This window comes from Schistocerca americana, chromosome 5 (genome assembly GCF_021461395.2).
Source record: "Schistocerca americana isolate TAMUIC-IGC-003095 chromosome 5, iqSchAmer2.1, whole genome shotgun sequence".
NCBI classification, from domain to species: Eukaryota; Metazoa; Arthropoda; class Insecta; order Orthoptera; family Acrididae; genus Schistocerca; species Schistocerca americana.
In genome coordinates this window covers 49,448,638-49,472,604 of record NC_060123.1, presented here as the reverse complement: position 1 = coordinate 49,472,604, position 23,967 = coordinate 49,448,638, and the positions used below count along the sequence as shown (strand labels likewise).

At 44.8% G+C, this 23,967-nt stretch overlaps 1 protein-coding gene across 1 annotated transcript in view; it reads right to left on the bottom strand.

Moving 5' to 3' along the window:
- Positions 1-23,967, bottom strand: part of LOC124616766 (basic salivary proline-rich protein 1-like) — a 270,539-nt gene that overhangs the window by 91,079 nt on the left and 155,493 nt on the right. Inside the window, exon 2 of the mRNA XM_047145152.1 lies at positions 13,884-13,902. The gene's annotated coding sequence lies outside the window, so the exon portion shown is untranslated. The remainder of the gene's footprint in view (positions 1-13,883; positions 13,903-23,967) is intronic.

Sequence of the window (23,967 nt, the reverse complement as noted above, 5' to 3'; positions counted from 1 at the left end):
GGTTCGGTCGCGGCGGCGGCCAATTTAAATACCCTCCGCCCGCGGCGTGCTCACTCCGCCGTCCGCGCCCCGCGCCACGGTCACGCCGTGGAACATATTGCGACGGCGTCTGAGATGACGTCGGTGTGATGGCTCTGTCCGCCGTGGTCGTCACAACTATACATTTGCTCGATTTACTCTTAATTAACCCAATCGCTGGTTCCCAAGCCTTGCTAAGATTATAGCCAGTCACGGTTTAAACCGTGGCGCGGGGCGCGGACGGCGGAGTGAGCGCGCCGCGGGCGGAGGGTATTTAAATCGGCAGCCGCCGCGACCGAACCCAGTCCCTTCTGAGCAGCCATAGTGTACGGATCTCCGTGCCGGCACGTTCACAGGAGCTCAGTCCGTCAGTTCACCTGATGATGGCGACATGTATGATCGCCGAAATATTGTGCCCGTTGGACACTAGATCGGCAGTTCACCCGTGGATATTTTGGTTATGAAATACGCCGGGAGAAACTCAAGAATCACAGTGTGATAACATGTTATGGTGCATGATCAACAACATCAATGTTACGAATGTGATAGTGATGTCCATCGAAAATAAGAATCACTGGATCCCTCGTGTGTAATTTTTACATTGTTTATGAAGTGATCGAAAGACTCAGTAAAGATGGGAAAGCGACATCCAACCAGGTGTATGACACTTTATCACAGAGCCTATAGGAGTTCCAATGCCAAGGTTAGGGCCTTTGCTATTACGCGGAAAAATCATGCATGGAGGTACAAAATGACCGGTTGTACTCACACATGTAACTCCGAACAGGCCTAGGAAGGCTCAACGGTACCGGCCGGCCGTCGTGTCATCTTCAGCCCACAGGCGTTACTGAATGCGGATATGGAGGGGCATGTGGTCAGCACACCGCTCTCCTGGCCGTACGTCAGTTTACGAGACTGGAGCCGCTACTTCTCAATCAAGTAGCTCCTCAGTTTGCATCGCAACGGCTGAGTGCATCCCGCTTGCCAACAGCGCTCGGCAGACGGATGGTCACCCATCCAAGTGCTAGCCCAGCCCGAAAACGCTTAACTTCGGTGATCTGACAGTAACCGGTATTACCACTGCGGCTAGGCCGTTGGCCATACACGTAGCAAGAGTCGTAAAACCTCCTCATTCTGCTGGAGATATTTTTAAGACACGTCTTTAGGCTTTCAAACTTATAACCCCACCAGATCTACGCTGTTCAACTGTTTCCGGTCTTGCCACAATTGAAATTTCGATGAGTAGTAAATTGCAGGAGTCAGGCATTATCTTTCAAAGTTTTAGCTCTGTCTGCAGAAAGCTTCGTAAGTGTCCGAAATCTCCGTTCAGGATGTCATTTCAGGAACCCTCCAATCATTTTTTACCCGCAGGAGCCTTATTCTCATTGAAAACCTGTGGTAATTTATTACGCGCTGGAAACTGGAATGCTAGAAGCCTGATATCTCAGTCGTAAGTCCATAATACCATAATTCTGTAATTCTGCAATAGTAGGTAAGATCGTTTTCTATTTATGCCGGAAGTATAGGTTTTCTGCCAATGCTCTAATTCGGCGCTACATTTATATCTCGTTCTTTGCACGTTTTCACATAGTCTTCCAAATTTGTTGATGGTACGCTGAAGTTTTTGAATGCTTCCAGAAGTCTATTTCCTTCTTTGGGATAACTTCCAAGGTTTTCCATATAGCTTCCGGTTCCCATAAATGTCACTTTCTTGGGGCAATCATTAAAAAAAATCAAAACATCTGTTCGTATAAATGGCACCAAATTTTAGGTACCCGAGAAAAAGCAACCTGTTACTACCCGCTATTAAGGACCATCTCTTTCTTTTTTTTAGATACTACCTAACCCATAAGTGAACGGTGGACGACACGTTCTAGCAATTAGATATGAAGGAGCATTCCTCAGACTGCTGTCTCACATGCAACACTTTGAACGTACGTCTTATTTGGTTTGAGGAATGGCTTCCAACTGAATCTTCTAGAAAATGTTTATCTTCACCACAATGCGAAAATAACTGTGGAGAACGAAACGTTAACATCGGCAGCAACAAACTCGCATTGACATATGAAAATGCCCTTCGCTACTGGTTGTCGGAGAGATTACAGTGTGCATCACCAAGCAAGGAAGATTTCTATCCATCCGGAATAAGGCAACCACCCTAAATAAGGGCACTTTAGTTAAAACTTCCGGGCTGAGAGGCCGTGGTCGATGTATAAAATTTCCACCTAACGTTTCGTCTCCATCTGCGGGAGACATCTTCTGAGGTCGTCCGGCTACTGCCGGAAATTTTATACATCGACCACGGCCTCTCAGTCGTGACACCACTGGCCGTGAAAGCCTACATTGTATGATTATGGGCACTTTACCTTAAAAATTACTTTAAGTTCGTGGCGCCCAAGGAAAAAATTTATTTTTGAACGAAACGTCTTCTTCGTAGTGAGAAGCGCAAAGGACGCAGAAAAGTCCGCCATTCTGGCGGTTGTAGTGGCGACAGGGAGGGCAACTTCTGGAGAAAAAAGTAAGCGGTCAGTTCTACGGCCCAGCTGGCGAGAACTAGCTCTTGGCTCTCCCCGAAGGTTGGCAGCAGGGGTATTTTTTGTAGTTTGCAGCGCCGGCCTGCTAGCAAAACCCGAGCTCGCAGCCGCAACAGCCGATTCGGCGAAATCTTCTTGGAAGGACCAGCAGCTGCCGTCTTGCCTACAGTCGCGTCTTCGCTATGGGCGCTCACTGCTATGCTTCAGTTAAGTTCAACCGTTCATCACTTTGGACACAGGTTAGTGATGTCACTCGGTTTCGACCGCCGTGTATCGGTCGTTTGGTGACCATGGGTATTTCGCGATACAACGGCAAAGCAGCAGGGCTAGACATGCGGTAAGGTTCATCGAAGTCTCATCACCCCCCCCCCCCCCCGCCCTCCCGCCACACACCTTTTTTTGTTGTGTAAACAACGCATGAAAGATAACTTTACAAAGACTACAATGTCGGTCGTATAGGAAGGAATTTTGTTTTGGATGATGGATCCATAGTAGAGTGTAGTCGGTCATATAAATATTTAGGTTCAATCACTTCGGATAAAAAGATAGAAGCAAGTAGGAAGTAAAGCATTGAATAGGAAAGGGAAAGGTGTCAATTAAGCAGTTACACTCCGTTGTTTGGAATGAAACTTCTTGAAGAATCTTTAAAAGGAGAATATATGAAACTATAGTTGAGGGCATGGCTCTTTATGGTGCTGAACTGTGTTAGGTCTCCAGGGTCAGTGAGAAGTAATTAAAGGCAATGGAAATAGAGTTTTGGAGGTGAAGTTGTGAAGTAAGGAGAAGAGAGAAGATAAGAAATGAAGTATTACGCTAACAGATTGGAATTACAAAGTGCATTGTAGACACAATTGAAAATAAACGGCTATCATGATATGATCATCTTAGAAGAATGTCAGAGGAAAGTTGGCCTTCTGAAATGTGGCTCTGGGGACCTTCACGGCACAGAAAAAGGGGAAGACACCGGCTACATTGGAATGATGGAATGAGGCGTGCGATGCTGGACAGAGCCATGCAAGAAGAGGAATGGTAAGATAGAAGGATGTGTAAACTTGGATGAGAGAGACGGCGATGCTATAGAGAAAACGCAGAAAGAAAGAGAAGTAACCTGGTTATCTTGGTTTAGTGTTCTCTCTCTGATGTGTTCCCAGTTGTGTGTGTGTGTGTGTGTGTGTGTGTGTGCGTGCGTGCGTCCGTGTGTATGTGTGTGTAGCTCTAGTTCACTAGTCAGTCTTTGTGTCGTTTTGTGACTGTGTTTGTATCAGTAGAGGCTGACCTCGTTAAACAGTACCGTGTCCTGTACAGAATTCAGAATACGCCTCTGTTCTTATATTTTCGAAATCTTTTTATTGTTACTGTTGCTATTCCTACCACCTTTCCTCAGTATCCATAGAAATCGATGACCTATTCAGTGCTTCCCATGGTCTCAGACTTGATCGGGATGTATAGATTCCGACGTCTATTAATATTTATCTGGCTCGCAAACAGGAGCAAGTTCTTTTCACTTACACCATCCGGGACACGAGTAGTTTGCCTGACAGTTTCGGTATGGTGGTGCGGAAGGGAATATTAGGTACAGGGTAAAAAGAGCGAGAAAACGTTTTCTGAAAATGAAAACTATGTTAACCTATAATACAAATGTAGGCGTAGGGAAGTTTTTTCAGAGATTGCTAGTCTGCAGTGTAGCCTTACAACATAAGGTAACATTCCGTACAGTTTTCCAGTTTGAAGTCTCAAGAAAATCAGAGCACGAAATTCTTGTTTTAGATCTGAGATGACGTGAGTGACGTTGACAACGGCCTCCTGTATCGCAGATTGACAGCTGACAGCCCAATGGTATAATTTCATATCTGGTTCCACACTTAAAAGGACAAATGAGGGAATTGTAGTAGCTTAGCATTTTGATATTAATCATTTAGCCCAGTTAAATAAATGAGAGTTTATATTAAAAAAAAAAACTTACGGGCATGATATTCTGTTGTATTCAGTATCTTGTCCCAAGTACACCTATATTTACTCTAAAACTGCATTTCACAAAGGGTACTATATACCACTTTAAGGCTATATCTCTAATGTTCTAGATTTGAAAAGCGCATCAGAAAAATGAGAACCTAAAAAGCTTAATGGGATACCTGTTGTCTCATATTTACGACGATGATCATTCACCTCTGGGAGACAACAGAATAGTTTGACATTCGGAGGAAAAATTCGGAATGAAAGACAACTTTGTTGTAATAATTTCCACTCCATTTCACATACCATGTCACTGACACTCTCTCCCCTGTTACCTATTGGTAAAAATCCGCCTGCCTCTTTTGAGTGTTTCGATTATTTCTATCAAACATATCTAGTAAGAAGACCTAACAGTGCAGAAATAATCAAGATGAGAGCGATTGAGTGTAGAGCAAGCAGCTACTTTAGTGGATTTGCTAAACTTTCTGAGTGTTCTGCAAATGAAACACGATCCCCACTCGATTTCCCTAAAATGTTTCCTATGTGTGTGTTTGAATTTAAGTTACCTGTAATTCTAATTTGAATTTAAGTTACCTGTAATTGTAAACCTTAGATATTAGGTGGAATCGGTAACCTCTTAATTTGTAACGATTAGCATCTAACAGAAATTCAACGTAATGTTGAAGATCTCATTATTTATTGTTCACGGTCAATTTTATTTCGCTCAATTCAGATAGCTTGACTAAATCGTTTTGTAATTAATTTTGACCTTTCATAGCTCCATCTTGACAGTAAACGGCGACAAAATCTTCAGTCTATCTAGGAGAGGGATTTCCAAATTGTCTCCCAAGTAATTTATGTAAATCAAGAACAACAAAGGGTGTAATGACACAACCTTCTGGAACACCAGATAAGTTCACGTCAGCTTCTTTGTGTTGTAATTACTGTGGTACTTAGCGACATGCTTGGTAAATAACAAAGATCGAGCAAATATGTTGACGCGCAGGGAAGTTTACAGTGCATCAATTTCAGCCTTTCACTGATGCAAAATTGGTTTCTCAGATACCTAAAACTTACCAGAGATCAGTTGGCTCTCGTATTTCTGAGTTCACAACAGAACCTTTTTAGAGGGAGTCTCTCGCTGGGCTATTTTTAAATTTCTATGACGCTGAAGGCAGTGTGCCTTTGGCGAGCAAGTGCTCCTATTTGCTGAGCTACGCAGGCAAAACTCTCAATCCTTCAGCTTTGCCAGTACCTCCTCTCCTCCAGTACCTCAAAGCTTTGCTGACGCTCTCCTACATGTATTTATTTTTTCTTTAATACTAACACCATTCGCAACACATTTTGCAGACAATATACACATACTGTATACCAGTGAAAGTACTTGAAAAATTATACAGGTTGACACAAAATAACGGGAATGTTTCGAATGAGTAGTGGCAGCCATGGGCAGGTGGCGGCATTGCGGGTTCCTGACATTTAGCGAGTAAACAGTCGGCCATTTCAGTAATCATAGATCAGTGGAATGGACAACAGCGTGCGTTAGCCATAAAAATGTTTTATAAAAACAATGATAGCTTGGTAGCGGCGCAGAGGGACGTCATGATGCCATTCCGTCGAGAAACGCGATAAAATGTTGGATTAATAACTTTGAAGAGACTGGATCTACCCTCAAGAAGAAACAGAATGACCTAGAAGAGTGCGTTTATGTACGCGAATCTGACTTGTGGAGCCCACGGGGTTCAATTCGTAAGCAAGCAGCAGTGGTTGGAATGTCCCGGGAGAGTGTTCGCAGAATTCTTCATCTTGATTTAAAATTTCATCCGTACACATTAGAGATGGTGCAACAATTGAAGGACAACGATTACCGTTTACGATTAGGATTCTGCCAACAAACGATAAGAAAAATAAACAATGACGATGAATTTCTAAACAAGTTGTGGATGTCAGAAGAGGCACATTTCCATATCACAGGTTATGGGAATATACAGAACTACCGTTACTGGGCACACACAAATCCTAATGACGTTCATGAGCGCACTTCACAAGCTAGTAAAGTGACAGTACAGTGTGGTGTCTCATAACATGAGATTATCGGGCTGTATTTTGTCGCAAATGAACAGCGAAACACAATAACTGCCAATGACGATCGTTACGTGGAGATGTTACGAACTTTCGTTGCACCTGCATTGAACAAATTTCCAAACGTTCAAGAAGCCTGGCTTCAACAGGACGGAGCGACATCAGACACTGCACGGAAATCAGTGGCATACGTGCGAGAATTGTTTGGCAGGCGTGTGATCTCACGAGTCGCTAACATTCCCTGGGTCCCTAGATCGCCAGATTTATCCGTTAGCGATTTTTTTTTGTGGGGCTACCTCAAGAGAAAAGTCTACACGACTCGACCAAGAACCCTGGATGAGTTGAATCAGAGAATTCGGGATGTAATTCACGGTATGTGAGCTGAGATGTTTCAGCGGTCAATGAGGAATCTCAACAGCAAATTTCACGAATGTATTCGTACAGGAAGACGCCATCTAAAGGATGTAATTTTTTTCAAAAAATGATAAATGCCATCTATGTTTCGTAAATGGCAAAGTTGTAAGCTTTCAATTACCATGAATGCAATTTCTTTCCTTCATCACTTCTAGTTTTATTGGATTGTGGAAATGTTCCCGTTTTTCTGAGTCACCCTGAATTATTGTAACACGTGTAGGTCATAAACATTGAAATGCGTGAAAACTAGCTTCGATCCTCTAAGTCTTATGCGGCAATATGGCTGAATAAAATCTTAAGGTTTTCAAGCCGTATCAGTTCGAACCAAAACGCATGTAGTTGGTGGCTCGTGTATACCAATTTGCTTCATGTGTGAGCGTCGCTAGTATTCTCTCTGCTCCTGCTTTCTGACCGCGGCTGAATGGATAGCATGCCGGCTTGATTACTCGTCTTCTGAGACCTGTTTGAGGGCACAATGGGTGGCACACAGAACGGCGAGGGGAATGGAGTTGCAAGTGATATTTAAAACACCTCTCATCATTCTTGAGTCTCACTTGGAGAATGAAGAATAAATATCGACACAGTTACTGATTCCCTTGGGACAGATATATTGACTAAAGTGGAGTTGTAAGTATCATGCAAAAAGGTAATTTAATTCACTTTCTCGTTTCCAATTGGTCACCAATAAGTGCTACAATGGGTCTGTGCGCTAGGGATACGAATTATCAACCGGGTAAATCCGATACCGGTTTTTTTAGTCCTGAACAAGCGATTTTTTCGGTATGTGTTTAGTCTTGGTTATAACAGGATTCTTTCATTTTTCTACTAATAACTGGTTGAAATACACGCTTAGCATTTACCACAGCGGCAGTGCTGAGATTTTTGGTTTCCAAATAAAACTATTTTAAAAACAAATACTATTTTTTCGTAAAATTTCCATTTCTGAGAAACTGCAAAAAGTGACCAGCGCTATTTTCACAAGAACATCTACAGTTTGAAACCAGCAACAAACACGACATAAGAATGGGCACAGCATTGCAGAGACAATAATGTACCTACAAAATGTGTCGTGCCTGCCATGTCTGACAGAGTAGACGCCGCACTGTTGTCAGATACATGGGCTGTAAATATCAAATTTCGAAGGAGTGACAGACACAAGAAGCAATCAAGCATCGAAATAATTTAATGATGAAAGCTGAAAATTTGCTGCAGACTTGGTCTCGAACCCGTATCTCCCGCTTAACACGTCCCACACAACTGATATCACACGCATGTACAGTGTATCTGTCAGCATGAGTGCCTTGGTAACTTCAGTGCGGATGCACAGCAGAGTCGGAGCCTCTTGCGGGAACGCAGAACCCTCTGGAAGCAAGTAGGTGGACGGAGAGTGGACGCTGCTAGCGTCTGACAAGTTGAGAATTTGGGTGGGATGCAAAACGTGCCCGGATGGCCGAGCCGCTTAAGGCAACCGCTCGCGTTAAGCGGCAGACAACGCGTTCGAGTCCCGCTCCGGCAAAAATTTTCAGCTTCCACCATCGAATTATATCAATACCCGATTGAGGCTGGAGAGTGTCTCTCCTTCGAAATAATGTACCTGTTGCTGTGTGTCGTGGCCTACTAGACGGTACATATTTAGGTACAGTGCAGTACTTGTCCCACTTGGTCTGTATCGTTCCCTCTCGTCTGTATCGTACCCTCTCGCTATGTCCCCGCACATCAGCTGTACTGCAGAATGGTACCATCCCTAGTTCGGAACTATTTTACAAAGTGCGGTAGCAATGAAACACAGTGCTCCATTTGCTTTAAGGGGACCTGGACGTGAAAATGGCTGAAAAATCGAAAAAAAAAAAAACAAATTTGCCACCATCTGAAAGACAAATTTCTCCCATTTCCAAAAGCTGTTATGTGAAGAGTGTGGTGTCACTGCCAGACACCACACTTGCTAGGTGGTAGCCTTTAAATCGGCCGCGGTCCGTTAGTATACGTCGGACCCGCGTGTCGCCACTGTCAGTGATAGCAGACCGAGCGCCACCACACGGCAGGTCTAGAGAGACGTCCTGGCACTCGCCCCAGTTGTACAGCCGACGTAGCTAGCAACAGACACTGACGAAGACTCTCTCATTTGCCGAGAAGATAGTTAGCATAGCCTTCAGCTAAGTCATTTGCTACGACCTAGCACGGCGCCATTATCCTTTGTTATATTGCTATATTACTTCTGTATCATCAAGAGCGATGTTCTACAATTGTGGATTAAAGTTAAGTATTCCAGAAGCTACGTACTTTTCTTTGTAGCATTCATTACGTATCCTGTTTCAGACCTCACGCCAGCCTGCGTGAGTTTAAGGGCGTGCCTTTCGGCTTCCTCATTGTGTCTAGGCTGTCTTGTCTAGACACAACAAAGAGAGTAATAATAAATGTGTCCAACCAGCCACCCGTATCTAAGGTGCTTTTCGGGCGGGAAGAATCTCCTCTCCGGTAAGAAAATGTGGGCACTGTCATTGACCAACGGTGTCTTCTGATCACTGCGTTATACTCTTTACTACCTTGTCGGAGATTCTTGTCACCCACGAAGCAGTGTAACTGCTTGTGGCCTGTTGGACACTTCATTGTTCAGATTGGATGAAGTAACTCCACTAAGCAAGTAGTTTGGTCACAGGTTTCGATTGGCTCAAAACATGAGCGGAGTGTATCGTTCTATTCGATTTGGTAAATACAGTTGGTAACTGAATGTAAGGTTCTCAAAATAGTAAAGTTTTACTTCGAATTACTCGATTTATTACTATGTGTGTCTACTAGTTTCTGCAACACACCGCCCACCTTCAGCTGAGGTAGCTTCTTCCGATCTTTAGCTCATGACGCTATGTCGTAGAAGTGTATGTCATCAGTCGTTATTTTTGAAAACTTTGAGTAGGCTACTAGTTTCAGCGCCACAGTAACGCCTTCTTCAGGCCACTACATGGTTACCAAATATATTAGTACTTAAAACTACAGAGTGTAAATTAAGTTCAATTACACAATGAAAGGTTACATCAAATAGATGCAAATAAATTATTATGAATTACAGATAATATGAAAAACGGGTATAAGGCGTGAGTACATGAAGTCTAAAGACGGCTGTCGAACACAAAGGTGTCACTGTAACGGGATGTAGCAAACCTACATATTCAAAGGCCAAAATGTGAACCACATTAGTAAGAAATAAAATATAATAAAATCATAAAGAAGAAGTAATAAGGATGATGTAAAAAGTAGTCACGGTTTATGAAAAATATGTGCAAAGTTATCTTAGAAAATGACAATAATTGTTAAATGATAGAGTACAATAATCAGTCGTCCTATTTTTTTGAAGATCTTATTACGCAAATCCAGATTTGTTACAGTAGTATTCAGAGAACTGTGACTGACACCCGAACAACAGGAAACTAACGTGCATCGAGATTTAAAAAATAGTGCGTTGATAATGGCTAGGCATTAGCCAAAATCTGGATTTGCCTAATAAAACCTACAAAGAAAATGGACAAATGATTGCTGAGCTCTATCATTTATAAATTACATAACAGTTGTTGAGTGCACCCACTTTCCTAATAGATGGTAACCTGATGACAATAATTGACATCAACGTAAGATAGTTAAAAACAGGATTGTGCATAAGTTTTGTTTCTAACATCAAAATGAATTATTTGTTAGGCTGAAGAGAAAATAGGGACAGATCATGTTATGTAGAAAATATGCCGAACTGTATAGTAAAAATACAAGTTGGTACACGTGCATAGGGCGAAAACAAGTGAACAGTCAGTAAGAAAAAGCTGTCACACCGCTGCAAGGACTTCCCATTGGTACGGAAGGTACGGGGTCCTTGTCAAGTTATGTAGAAAAAGAAATACGGGATGGCAACTAAACTGGACAGGATTTAGTTAGCCTTTAGAGTGATGGATTGTCATAGGATGTATATTATTATTGAGAATATGCTATATCCAAATGAAAACATCACCTTAAGTAGAACCGACTGTGAAATCAAGTAGGAGACGGATTAAAATAACCGATCTGTAGGGAAAACGCAAGAACAAAGAAATGGGTTGATAATGTCACTGTGAGAAGATCCTGCATTAACTTGATAACGAACGTGATGTTTTGTGGCAGGAGAAAGACGTTAGAATGAAGAAAAACCATGTAGGTGACCTACGAAAGGCTTTACTGAAAGAATGCAAACTGGATGTATAAGAGGTATTTAAAATAACAGCGAAATTATAATCGTAATTAAGTAGAAATAAAGTAGGCACTAAAAAATTACCAGATATAAAAACATATTGTTATCATGTGGATGACGAAGTGCCATTAAAATTCGATAGGTGCCCATAATTAATGTGGGTATATAACAACAAGGGAAAAAACCTAAATGAAGCCACAATACTTAGTGGGAAACGGTTTAAAATAACAGCTCAATTAGAACAACGTACGGCGGGAACGACTCCAACCAACTTCATATCAAGTACGTAATTGAAATTTATACTTTAAATATGTGCCCTTGTATCAGCAGAAGACAGAGCTGGGTTGTGCTCCAAATATAAGACACACATAATGTGTCATCAAAGAATGAGGCTAATGATGAGGGGTAGGTGCATATAAACCAATACCATTACGTCAACAAAGTGAAAAGATACACTGCAGGTGTTCGTTATCGGTGGATGGGTGGCGGGTGCAGGGGTAAATATAAAAAGGGCACACGTACTCAATACAGAAATCAACAGGGTTTTATAAGTAGTAACATATGAGAAGGAGGCATTATTGCAAGCGTCTAATCAAAAATCGAGGATCACAAAGAGCTATAATACTGTAGATAAAGAGAAAAACGGCATTACGTCCGACAAACAATTGTGGACGTTGGGTATGAGTGTTACACTGGGATGGACGTGTTGTCACCAGGAGAGAAAATAGTAGCAGGTCGCGTCACCCCAATATGAAGCTGATTTTAAAAGAAAGCGTGTGAGAGAAAAAAATAACCTTTAAGAATGACCTCATGTGGAAAGGCAGGTGTTTGAAACCAAGTGTTTTGATATACAGCTTCGATTAAGATATTTCATTTACTACAGTACCCTCTTTCTGAAGTCATACTGTGTCTTCATAATAGCATTTTCAATCTCTGTAGTCTTGTCGTCCTCCGTTGCGCATGACACTACGATGTGTTGATAATTTTTATTTTGGGACCATGGAATTACAAGTGAATAAAATACAGGTTGTGTGCCATACGCGTTTGGCCTTTATCCTTTGCAAGACATCTTCAGTGACCTCCAGTAGGTATATATTTTTGTTTAAACTATTTAATTTACATTAGGGTGCTGTATATATGGATTACAGACAGCTATGGCACGTTTTGCTTTCCTGTGATGCAGTAATATTAGCAAAGGAACAAAAGCACAACATGTAGATCAACATCCACGACAAAACATGAAAAAAATCATTTTAAACAACCATGACAAATACAAATGCAGGAAAACTACCACATCCCGAAAGTCATTCTCTCTCTCTCTCTCTCTCTCTCTCTCTCTCTCTCTCTCTCTCTCACACACACACACACACACACACACACACACACACACACACACACAAACTCACACACACCATTAAGAAACAAAATAAAAATTATAAAAATAAAAAAATGATACATTTTCAACTAATCGCAGCAAAACAAATACCATTTCACATACACACACACAAACACACACACCTGTAGCTGGCAATAACGTTCGGCAGTTGCCAACACCAAAAGAAAACAACAAAACAGATGTTCAGTTCCAAGTGATGTGATGTTGGAAAACAAAGTTTCAAAAGGCAGTCATAAACCAGCGATGACAAAGGAACAAAAGCGCAAGCTGTGATAAACTCCACGAGTAGAAACTTAAATTATTACGGCCTCATAGCAGTGCGGAAATTACCAGAACTGTTTAAAACCTCTATATACAACGTCCTAGATGTATGCTAAATATTTTATTATAAACAAAAATACGTACATATTCCAGGAAAATGGAATGATGGAACTGTTGGACAGAACATGCCATAAACGTCTCCTTGGTACGAGTAGAGTCCAGTGTTATGTCCAGCAACAGCTAATTTTAATCAGCTGGCAATAAATGGAAAACATTGTAGAAATTGAATGCAGTCGGTTATTCACAGTATTATGTACTATCGATGATTGTAGGTGTGGGCAGAATGAAACACATTGGCACCAGACAGTAAGAAACTGTGTATTGTATCCTAAGAGTGGGTCTCACTAAGGTGCTGGGAATTCACCTCCGTTTCTAATCAATAGTGATGTGAACCAGCAATCTGAGCTCATTCCTCTCATATTTATCGCTGAATAAACCCAGCAATATCTATAGAGTTTGGCCATGCGCTGGAAAAATCACTTAAGCGATTGCGGTTTAAGATTAAAAGTCAAGAAAACTGTGTATCTGAAATGTGACATCAGGATGAACACGGAGAACCAACCAGTTACCAGACGTGCTCTGTCTCAGTCTGGATCCGCTTTTAATTTTGGTTGGTTGGTTTAAAAGAGGGAGGAAGGGACCAGATTACGAGGTCATCGGTCCCTTGTTCCGAAGGGAACTATGGCGTAATGGTGAGAATAAGACAATGAGACAACACAAAACAGATTGAAAGGAAAAACCACAACAACGACACACAAGCCTGAATCAGTATGAGACACGCATTAGGAAAGAAAAGAGTTCATTCTGTTTAATCAGTAAACGTATTTCCAAGTGTATGACTTACCAATAATTAAATAGAAGCCATAAGCTGCAGTACAAGATTACCGGGCTTCTAGAGTCATGCTATCGCTTGCAAGCAGCTGTATATTTTTTGCGCCGCATTCCACTGAGTACTCACCCATTAACACCATTGTCATCTGGAACAAAGAAATGGAAGAGTTTCTGAAATCTGGTGCTCGCATTTCTATAGCTAAGAAATTTCAGTCTAACGTGAGATCTTTGCAAAGTCAATAATTCTCGATAGCATCGCACAAAATTATAAAAGGTTATTACAGTAACAGTTGGTGTGTCATCAGCGGACTGCAGAGAAAATATTTAAGTTTACATCTCGAAACAGCGTATGCTATATTTGCACAGGAGTTCTAGCTACATAATATTGTATTGTATTGTACTATATGTTTATTGGGGGCCTAGAAACGACGGAGAGGCTCCGTCCCCGCCTCATCCGCAGTGGTCCACAACCCCACGACGACTACCGCAGTCCACTCCACCCCTCCGCCGCCCCACACCGAATCACCCTTTCAGGGTTATTATGCGGTTCGGCCCTCGGCGGACACCCCCCCCCACCCTCCCCCCCACCCGGAACGTCTCACAACACATAGGTGGAACCCCTCTATTTGCATGGTAGAGTAATGGTGGTGTACGCGTACGTGGAGAACTTATTTGCGTAGCAGTCGCAGACATAGTGTAGCTGAGGCGGAATAAGGGGAAACGGCCCGCATTCGACGAGGCAGATGGAAAACCACCTAAAAACCATCCACAGACTGGCCGGCTCACCGGACCCAGACACAAGTCCGCCGAGCGGATTCGCGCCGGGGACCAAGCGCTCCTTCCAAATCCGAAAAGCCGTGCGTTAGACCGCACGGCTAACCGGGCGGGCTAATAGACATATAATTACAGCAATTATATTGTTATTACACTGACGGAAAGAATTCCAAACACCAAGAAACAATTAATCTAGATTAATGAAATTCCGTTGCTACTCCCGTCGAGGTAGCATATTTAATTGATTAACCTTGAAAGATCACAGATTAATGTAAGCGCGAGAAAAATCATTCCTATGTGAAATTCTGGCATATTAGTAACCGGTGTAACTGCCAGAACATCTAATGCAAGCATGAATAGGTGCATGCATTACGTCGGAGAGATGCCGGATGACAGTTTGTGTGATGGAGTTCCATCCCTGTTGCATTTTTTTCGGTCAATACAGGGACGGTTGACGATGTTTGTGGATGAAGCTGGACTTATCCGAAGGTGTTCCAGACGTGCTCGACTGGAGACAGGTCTGGTGATCGAGCAGGCCTAGACAACATGTCGACATTCTCGATAGAACATGTTGGGTTACAACACTGGTATGTGGGCGAGCGTTACCCTGTTGGAAAACAGCCGCTGTAACACTGGTCATGTATGACAGCAGAACAGGTCGAATCAATAGACTGACATACAGATTTGCAGTCCGGGTGCGTGGGACAATCGCGAGAGCGCTCTTCCTGTCACACGAAATCGCACCCCAGACCATAACTCATAAGCCCAGTGTATCAAGCACGCAGACATGTTGGTTTCAGACTCTCACCTGGTCTCTTATAACCAAAATACACTTCCAGTAGCACATGGACAGAACGGCCTTTCATCAGAATACATAACAGATCTTCACTCCGCCCTCCAATAAGCTCTCTTGACGCCGTTCAACTCACAAGCGGCGGTGGTTTGAGTTCAGTGGAATATGCACGCTCCACCACATCTGGCTCGGAGCTGTCCTTGAAGTGACCGATTTGTAACTGTTTATTGTGGCACTGTAGTTCCAACCGCTGCTCAAACTGCAGCTGCAGACACACTACGATGCACCACAGCCATACGCCGAACACTAGGATCTTCCCTCTCGGTAGAGCTACGTGGGTTGCCTGACCTGTCAGAACCGCTGTCAGGAACCATTTTCAGCGGCTACATTCCTGCCAAGGCTTTCAGCAATATCGCAGAAGAACAGACAGCTTCTCGTTGCGTTATTAAACGACCTCGTTCAAACTCAGAGAGGTTTTTATAAAGGTGTGTTCGACTTGAAGGCATTCTTGACTAACATCAACTCACCACGTTCAATCTCAAAGGTAACTAACACCGACGACCTTTACAGCGCGTGCATAAAACAAATCTACGAGGTAATTTGCATCCTCATACTAGCGCTACTAGTCCAGGTCGTATGCGACTGGCGCGAAACCTGAATAGACGTCACTTTTCAGATGTAGAAAGACGCTTACCAACCTTTGTTGACCGTGCACAACTCCTTCTTGGTGTTTGGATTTTTTCCCGTCAGTGTATTTGAATTGTTTGAAACCTTTTGTGTTGCTTGGTAGTACCAAAGGACAAATTCAGAGGTCTGAGGTTCGTTTCCCAGTTGGTCCTTTCACTTCTGACAGGAACTTGTGCGCACCCTCTGTCCCAAAAAGGTCCGAGACTAATTTTTTTTCCTGACGTACAAGGATCTTCAGCAGTGTTACTACGGGGGCAGCTTCAACTACGATTCGTAAACAATAAATGTGCATTCGACCCGTCCCCGTCAGTTGTGGGCAGGAAGTGTTAGGTGGTGGACGTGTCAACGTAGTTTTGTAACAAATCGCCGTGGAGAAATTTCTCTAAATCAGGTGCTCAATACCTCCTCCAGAATGTTCCGAAGAAGCGAGAAGTATGTGGAAAGTTTGTCCCGTACACCTTGACAGCCGTATGAAAACTAGGACTGTTGGACTCCTGCTGCGACTTGACTGTAATGTAAAAAGCGGAGAATACTTTTACGGAAAATAATTGGAAAAAATCATCATTATATCGGCACTTGGTGCTATTAAGAAGAACGAACTGCAAAATAACGAAGTGCAGAATCGGCCGGTCCCGACTGGCCCTTCTGAGCCATAACGCGAAGCGTTCACGTTTGCTTGTTTTGTTGTTCACAGCGATGCTTGTTGCATTCCGTATCTGCATGGTCAACGTGTTGTCGTTCTTCGTGACATGCATTGCAAATCTCAATTTCCCTTTCTGTATCATGCTTGAACTTTGGCTCTACACCCCCTTAAGACTCCGGTTTGGTTCAAGAACGACTCTGAGCACTATGGGGCTTTACATATGAGGTCATCAGTCCCCTAGAACTTAGAACTACTTAAACCTAACTAACCTAAGGACATCAGACACTTCCATGGCCGAGGCAGGATTCGAACCTGCGACCATAGCGGTTGCGCGGTTCCGGACTGAAGCGCTTAGAACCGCTCGACCTCACAAGCTGGCTACAAATGTGAAATGCTGGTACATTAATAACCGGTGTAACCGCCAGAATGTTTAATGCAAACGTGCAAACGTACTTTTATTTGTTGTATATGTGCCGAATGTGAGTTTCTGGGATGCTGGTCCATGCGTGTTGCACTTCGGCGGTCATTACAGGGACGGTCAACGATGGTCGTAGATAAGGCTGATGTTGTCGCCCGAAAGACGTCCCATTTGTTTTCGGTTTGGAACAGATCCGGTGTTCGAGGAGACCAAGGCAACATGTCGACACTCTGTAGAGCATGTTGGGCTACAACAGCGGTGTACGTGCGAGCGTTATCCTGTTGGAAAACATCCCTAGGAATGCTGTTCGAGCAGGCCAATGCAACATGTCGACACTCTGTAGAGCATGTTGGGCTACAACAGCGGTGTATGTGCGAGCGTTATCCTGTTGGAAAACATACCTAGGAATGCTGTTCGAGCAGGCCAAGGCAACATGTCGACACACTGTAGAGCATGTTGGGCTACAACAGCGGTGTATGTGCGAGCGTTATCCTGTTGGAAAACATCCGTAGGAATGCTGTTCGAGCAGGCCAAGGCAACATGTCCACACTCTGTAGAGAATGTTGGGCTACAACAGCGGTGTATGTGCGAGCGTTATCCTGTTGGAAAACATCCCTAGGAATGCTGTTCGAGCAGGCCAAGGCAACATGTCCACACTCTGTGGAGCATGTTGGGCTACAACAGTGGTGTATGTGCGAGCGTTATCCTGTTGGAAAACATCCCTAGGAATGCTGTTAGAGCAGGCCAATGCAACATGTAACCCTCTGAAGAGCATGTTAGGCTACAACAGCGGTATATATGCGGGCGTTATCCTGTTGGAAAGCATCCCTATGAATGCTGTTCGAGCAGGCCAATGCAACATGTCGACACTCTGAAGAGCATGTTGGGCTACAACAGCGGTGTATGTGCGAGCGTTATCCTGTTGGAAAACATCCCTAGGAATGCTGTTCGAGCAGGTTAAGGCAACATGTCGACACCCTGTAGAGCATGTTGGGCTACAACAGCGGTGTATGTGCGAGCGTTATCCTGTTGGAAAACATCCCTATGAATGCTGTTGGAGCAGGCCAAGGCAACTTGTCCACATTCTGTAGAGGATGTTGGGCTACAACAGAGGTGTATGTGCGAGTGTTATCCTGTAGAAAAACTTCCCTAGGAATGCTACTCGAACAGCAACATGTCGACACTCTGTAGAGCATGTTGGGCTACAACAGCGGTGTATGTGCGAGCGTTATCCTGTTGGAAAACATCATTAGGAATGCTGTTCGAGCAGGCCAATGCAACATGTCCACACTCTGTAGAGCAGGTTGGGCTACAACAGCAGTGTAAGTGCGAGCGTTATCCTGTTGGAAAACAGCCCTCGGAATGCTGTTCGAGCAGGCCAAGGCAACATGTCAACACTCTGTAGAGCATGTTGGGCTACATCAGCATTGTATGTGCGAGCGTTATACTGTCGGAAAACATCCCTATGAATGCTGTTTGAGCCGGCCAATGCAACATGGCCACACTCTGTAGAGCATGTTGGGCTACAACAGTGGTGTATGTGCGAGCGTTATCCTGTTGGAAAACATCCGTATGAATGCTGTTCGAGGAGGCCAAGGCAACATGTCAACACTCTGTAGAGCGTGTTGGGCTACAACAGCGGTGTATGTGCGAGCGTTATCCTGTTGGAAAACGTAACTAGGAATGCTGTTTGAGCAGGCCAAGGCAAGATGTCGCCACTCTGTAGAGCGTGTTGGGCTACATCAGCAGTGTATGAGCGAGCCTTATCCTGTTGGAAAACATCCCTAGGAATGCTGTTCGAGCAGGCCAAGGCAACATGTCCACACTCTGTAGAGCATGTTGGGCTACAACAGCGGTGTATGTGAGAGCGTTATCCTGTTGGAAAACATCCTTATGAGTGCTGTTCGAGCAGGCCAAGGCAACATGTTGACACTCTGTAGAGCATGTTGGGCTACAACAACGGTGTATGTGCGATCGTTATCCTGTTGGAAAACATCCCTAGGAATGCTGTTCGAGCAGGCCAAGGCAACGTGTCGACACTCTGTAGATCATGTTGGGCTACAACAGCGGTGTATGTGCGAGCGTTATCCTGTTGGAAAACATCCCTAGGAATGCTCTTCGAACAGGCCAAGGCAACATGTCCACACTCTGTAGACCATGTTGTCTTCAACAGCGGTGTATGAGCGAGCGTTATCCTGTTGGAAAAAATCCCTAGGAATGCTGTTCAAACAGGCCAAAGCAACATGCCAACACTCTGTAGAGCATGTTGGGCTACAACAGTGGTGTATGTGCGAGCGTTATCCTGTTGGAAAACATCCCTAGGAATGCTGTTCGAGCAGGCCAAGGCAACATGTCGACACTCTGTAGAGCCTGTTGGGCTACAACAGCGGTGTATGTGCGAGCGTTATCCTGTTGGAAAACATCCCTAGGAATGCTATTCGAACAGGCCAATGCAAGATGCCAACACTCTGTAGAGCATGTTGGGCTACAACAGCGGTGTATGTGCGAGCGTTATCCTGTTGGAAAACATCCCTAGGAATGCTGTTCGAGCAGGCCAAGGCAACATGACCACACTCTGTAAAGCATGTTGGGCTACAACAGCGGTGTATGTGCGAACGTTATCCTGTTGGAAAACATCCGTAGGAATGCTGTTCGAGCAGGCCAAGGCAACATGTCCACCTCTGTAGAGCATGTTCGGCTACAACAGCGGTGTATGTGCGAGCGTTATCCTGTTGGAAAACATCCGTAGGAATGCTGTTCGAGCAGATCAAGGCAACATGTCCACTCTCTGTAGAGCATGTAGGGCTACAACAGTGGTGTATGTGCGAGCGTTATCCTGTTGGAAAACACCCCTAGGATTGCTGTTAGAGCAGGCCAATGCAACATGTCAACACTCAGTAGAGCATGTTAGGCTACAACAGCGGTATATATGCGGGCGTTATCCTGTTAGAAAGCATCCCTACGAATGCTGTTCGAGCAGGCCAATGCAACATGTCGACACTCTGTAGAGCATGTTGGGCTACAACAGTGGTGTATGTGAGAGCGTTATCCTGTTGGAAAACATCCCTAGGAATGCTGTTCGAGCAGGCCAAGGCAACATGTCGACACCCTGTAGAGCATGTTGAGCTACAACAGCGGTGTATTTGCAAGCGTTATCCTGTTGGAAAACATCCTATGAATGCTGTTGGAGCAGGCCAAGGCAACTTGTACACACTCTGTAGAGGATGTTGGGCTACAACAGCGGTGTATGTGCGAGTGTTATGCTGTAGAAAAACTTCCCTAGGAATGCTGTTCGAGCAGGCCAAGGCAACGTGTTGACACTCTGTGGCGCATGTTGGGCTACAACAGCGCTGTATGTGCGAGCGTTATCCTATTGGAAAACACCCCTAGGAATGCTGTTCGAGCAGGCCAATGCAACATGTCAACACTCTGTAGAGCATGTTGGGCTACAATAGCGGTGTATATGCGAGCGTTATCCTGTTGGAAAGCATCCCTATGAATGCTGTTCGAGCAGGCCAGTTCAACATGTCGACACTCTGTAGAGCATGTTGGGCTACAACAGCGGTGTATGTGCGAGTGTTATCCTGTTGGAAAACATTCCTATGAATGCTGTTTGAGCAGGCCAAGGCAACATGTCCACACTCTGTAGAGCATGTTGGGCTACAACAGTGGTGTATGTGCGTGCGGTATCATGTTGGAAAAGATCCGTATCAATGCTGTTCGAGGAAGCCAAGGCAACATGTCAACACTCTGTAGAGCATGTTGGGCTACAACAGCGGTGTATGTGCGAGCGTTATCCTGTTGGAAAACGTCCCTAGGAATGCTGTTTGAGCAGGCCAAGGCAACATGTCGCCACTCTGTAGAGCGTGTTGGGCTACATCAGCAGTGTATGAGCGAGCGTTATCCTGTTGGAAAACATCCCTAGGAATGCTGTTCGAGCAGGCCAAGGCAACATGTCCACACACTGTAGAGCATGTTGGGCTACAACAGCGGTGTGTGTGAGAGCGTTATCCTGTTGGAAAACATCCCTATGAGTGCTGTTCGAGCAGGCCAAGGCAACATGTTGACACTCTGTAGAGCATGTTGGGCTACAACAACGGTGTATGTACGAGCGTTATCCTGTTGGAAAACATCCCTAAGAATGCTGTTCGAGAAGGCCAAGGCAACATGTCGACACTCTGTAGATTATGTTGGGCTACAACAGCGGTGTATGTGCGAGCGTTATCCTGTTGGAAAACATCCCTAGGAATGCTCTTCCAACAGGCCAAGGCAACATGTCCACACTCTGAAGGGCATGTTGGGCTACAACAGCGGTGTATGTGCGAGCGTTATCCAGTTGGAAAAAATCCCTAGGAATGCTGTTCAAACAGCTCAATGCAACATGCCAACACTCTGTAGAGCATGTTGGGCTACAACAGCGGTGTATGTGCGAGCGTTATCCTGTTGGATAACATCCCATAGGAATGCTGTTCGAGCAGGCCAAGGCAACATGTCGACACTCTGTAGAGCATGTTGGGCTACAACAGCGGTGTATGTGCGAGCGTTATCCTGTTGGAAAAACTCCCTAGGAATGCTCTTCGAACAGGCCAAGGCAACATGTCCACACTCTGTAGAGCATGTTGGGCTACAACAGCGGTGTATGTGCGAGCGTTATCCTGTTGGAAAAAATCCGTAGGAATGCTGTTCAAACAGGCCAATGCAACATGCCAACACTCTGTAAAGCATGTTGAGCTACAACAGCGGTGTATGTGCGAGCGTTATCCTGTTGGAAAACATCCCTAGGAATGCTGTTCGAGCAGGCAAGGCAACATGTCCACACTCTGTAAAGCATGTTGGGCTACAACAGCGGTGTATGTGCGAGTGTTATGCTGTAGAAAAACTTCCCTAGGAATGCTGTTCGAGCAGGCCAAGGCAACGTGTCGACACTCTGTGGAGCATGTTGGGCTACATCAGCGGTGTACGTGCGAGCGTTATCCTATTGGAAAAGATCCCTAGGAATGCTGTTCGAGCAGGCCAATGCAACATGTCAACACTCTGTAGAGCATGATGGGCTACAACAGCGGTGTATGTGCGGGCGTTATCCTGTTGGAAAACGTCCCTATGAATGCTGTTCGAGCAGGCCAATGCAACATGTAGACTCTCTGTAAAGCATGTTGGGCTACAACAGCGGTGTATGTGCGAGTGTTATCCTGTTGGAAAACATCCCTATGAATGCTGTTCGAGCAGGCCAAGGCAACATGTCCACACTCTGTAAAGCATGTTGGGCTACAACAGCGGTGTGTGTGCGAGCGTTATCCTGTTGGAAAACATCGCTATGAATGCTGTACGAGCACGCCAAGGCAACATGTCCACACTCTGTAGAGCAGGTTGGGCTACAACAGCGGTGTAAGTGCGAGCGTTATCCTGTTGGAAAACAACCCTAGGAATGCTGTTCGAGCAGGCCAAGGCAACATGTCGACACTCTGTAGAGCATGTTGGGCTACATCAGCATTGTATGTGCGAGCGTTATCCTGTTGGAAAACATCCCTATGAATGCTGTTTGAGCCGGCCAATGCAACATGTCCACACTCTGTAGAGCATGTTGGGCTACAACAGTGGTGTATGTGCGAGCGTTATCCTGTTGGAAAACATCCGTATGAATGCTGTTCGAGGAGGCCAAGGCAACATGTCAACACTCTGTAGAGCATGTTGGGCTACAACAGCGGTGTATGTGCGAGCGTTATCCTGTTGGAAAACGTCCCTAGGAATGCTGTTTGAGCAGGCCAAGGCAACATGTCGCCACTCTGTAGAGCGTGTTGGGCTACAACAACGGTGTATGTGCGAGCGTTATCCTGTTGGAAAACATCCCTAGAAATGCTGTTCGAGCAGGCCAAGGCAACATGTCGACACTCTGTAGAGCATGTTGGGCTACAACAGCGGTGTATGTGCGAGCGTTATCCAGTTGGAAAACACCCCTAGGAATGCTGTTCGAGCAGGCCAAGGCAACATGTCCACACTCTGTAAAGCAAGTAGGGCTACAACAGCGGTGTATGTGCGAGCATTATCCTGTTGGAAAACATCGCTATGAATGCTGTTCGAGCAGGCCAAGGCAACATGTCCACACTCTGTAGAGCAGGTTGGGCTACAACAGCGGTGTATGTGCGTGCGTTATCCTGTTGGAAAACATCCCTAGGAATGCTGTTCGAGCAGGCCAAGGCAACATGTCGAGACTCTGTAGAGCATGTTGGGCTACATCAGCATTGTATGTGCGAGCGTTATCCTGTTGGAAAACATCCCTAGGAATGCTGTTCGAGCAGGCCAAAGCAACTTGTCCACACTCTGTAGAGCATGTTGGGCTACAACAGCGGTGTATGTGCGAGCGTTATCCTGTTGGAAAACGTCCCTAGGAATGCTGTTCGAACAGGCCAAGGCAACATGTCCACACTCTGTAGAGCATGTTGGGCTACAACAGCGGTGTATGTGAGGGCGTTATCCTGTTGGAAAACATCCCTATGAATGCTGTTCGAGCAGGCCAAGGCAACATGTTGACACTCTGTAGGGCATGTTGGGCTACAACAACGGTGTATGTGTGAGCGTTATCCTGTTGGAAAACATCCCTAGGAATGCTGTTCGAGCAGGCCAAGGCAACATGTCGACACTCTGTAGAGCATGTTGGGCTACAACAGCGGTGTATGTGCGAGCGTTATCCTGTTGGAAAAACTCCCTAGGAATGCTCTTCGAACAGGATAAGGCAACATGTCCACACTCTGTAGAGCATGTTGGGCTACAACAGCGGTGTATGTGAGAGCGTTATCCTGTTGGAAAAAATCCCTAGGAATGCTGTTCAAACAGGCCAATGCAACATGCCAACACTCTGTAAAGCATGTTGAGCTACAACAGCGGTGTATGTGCGAGCG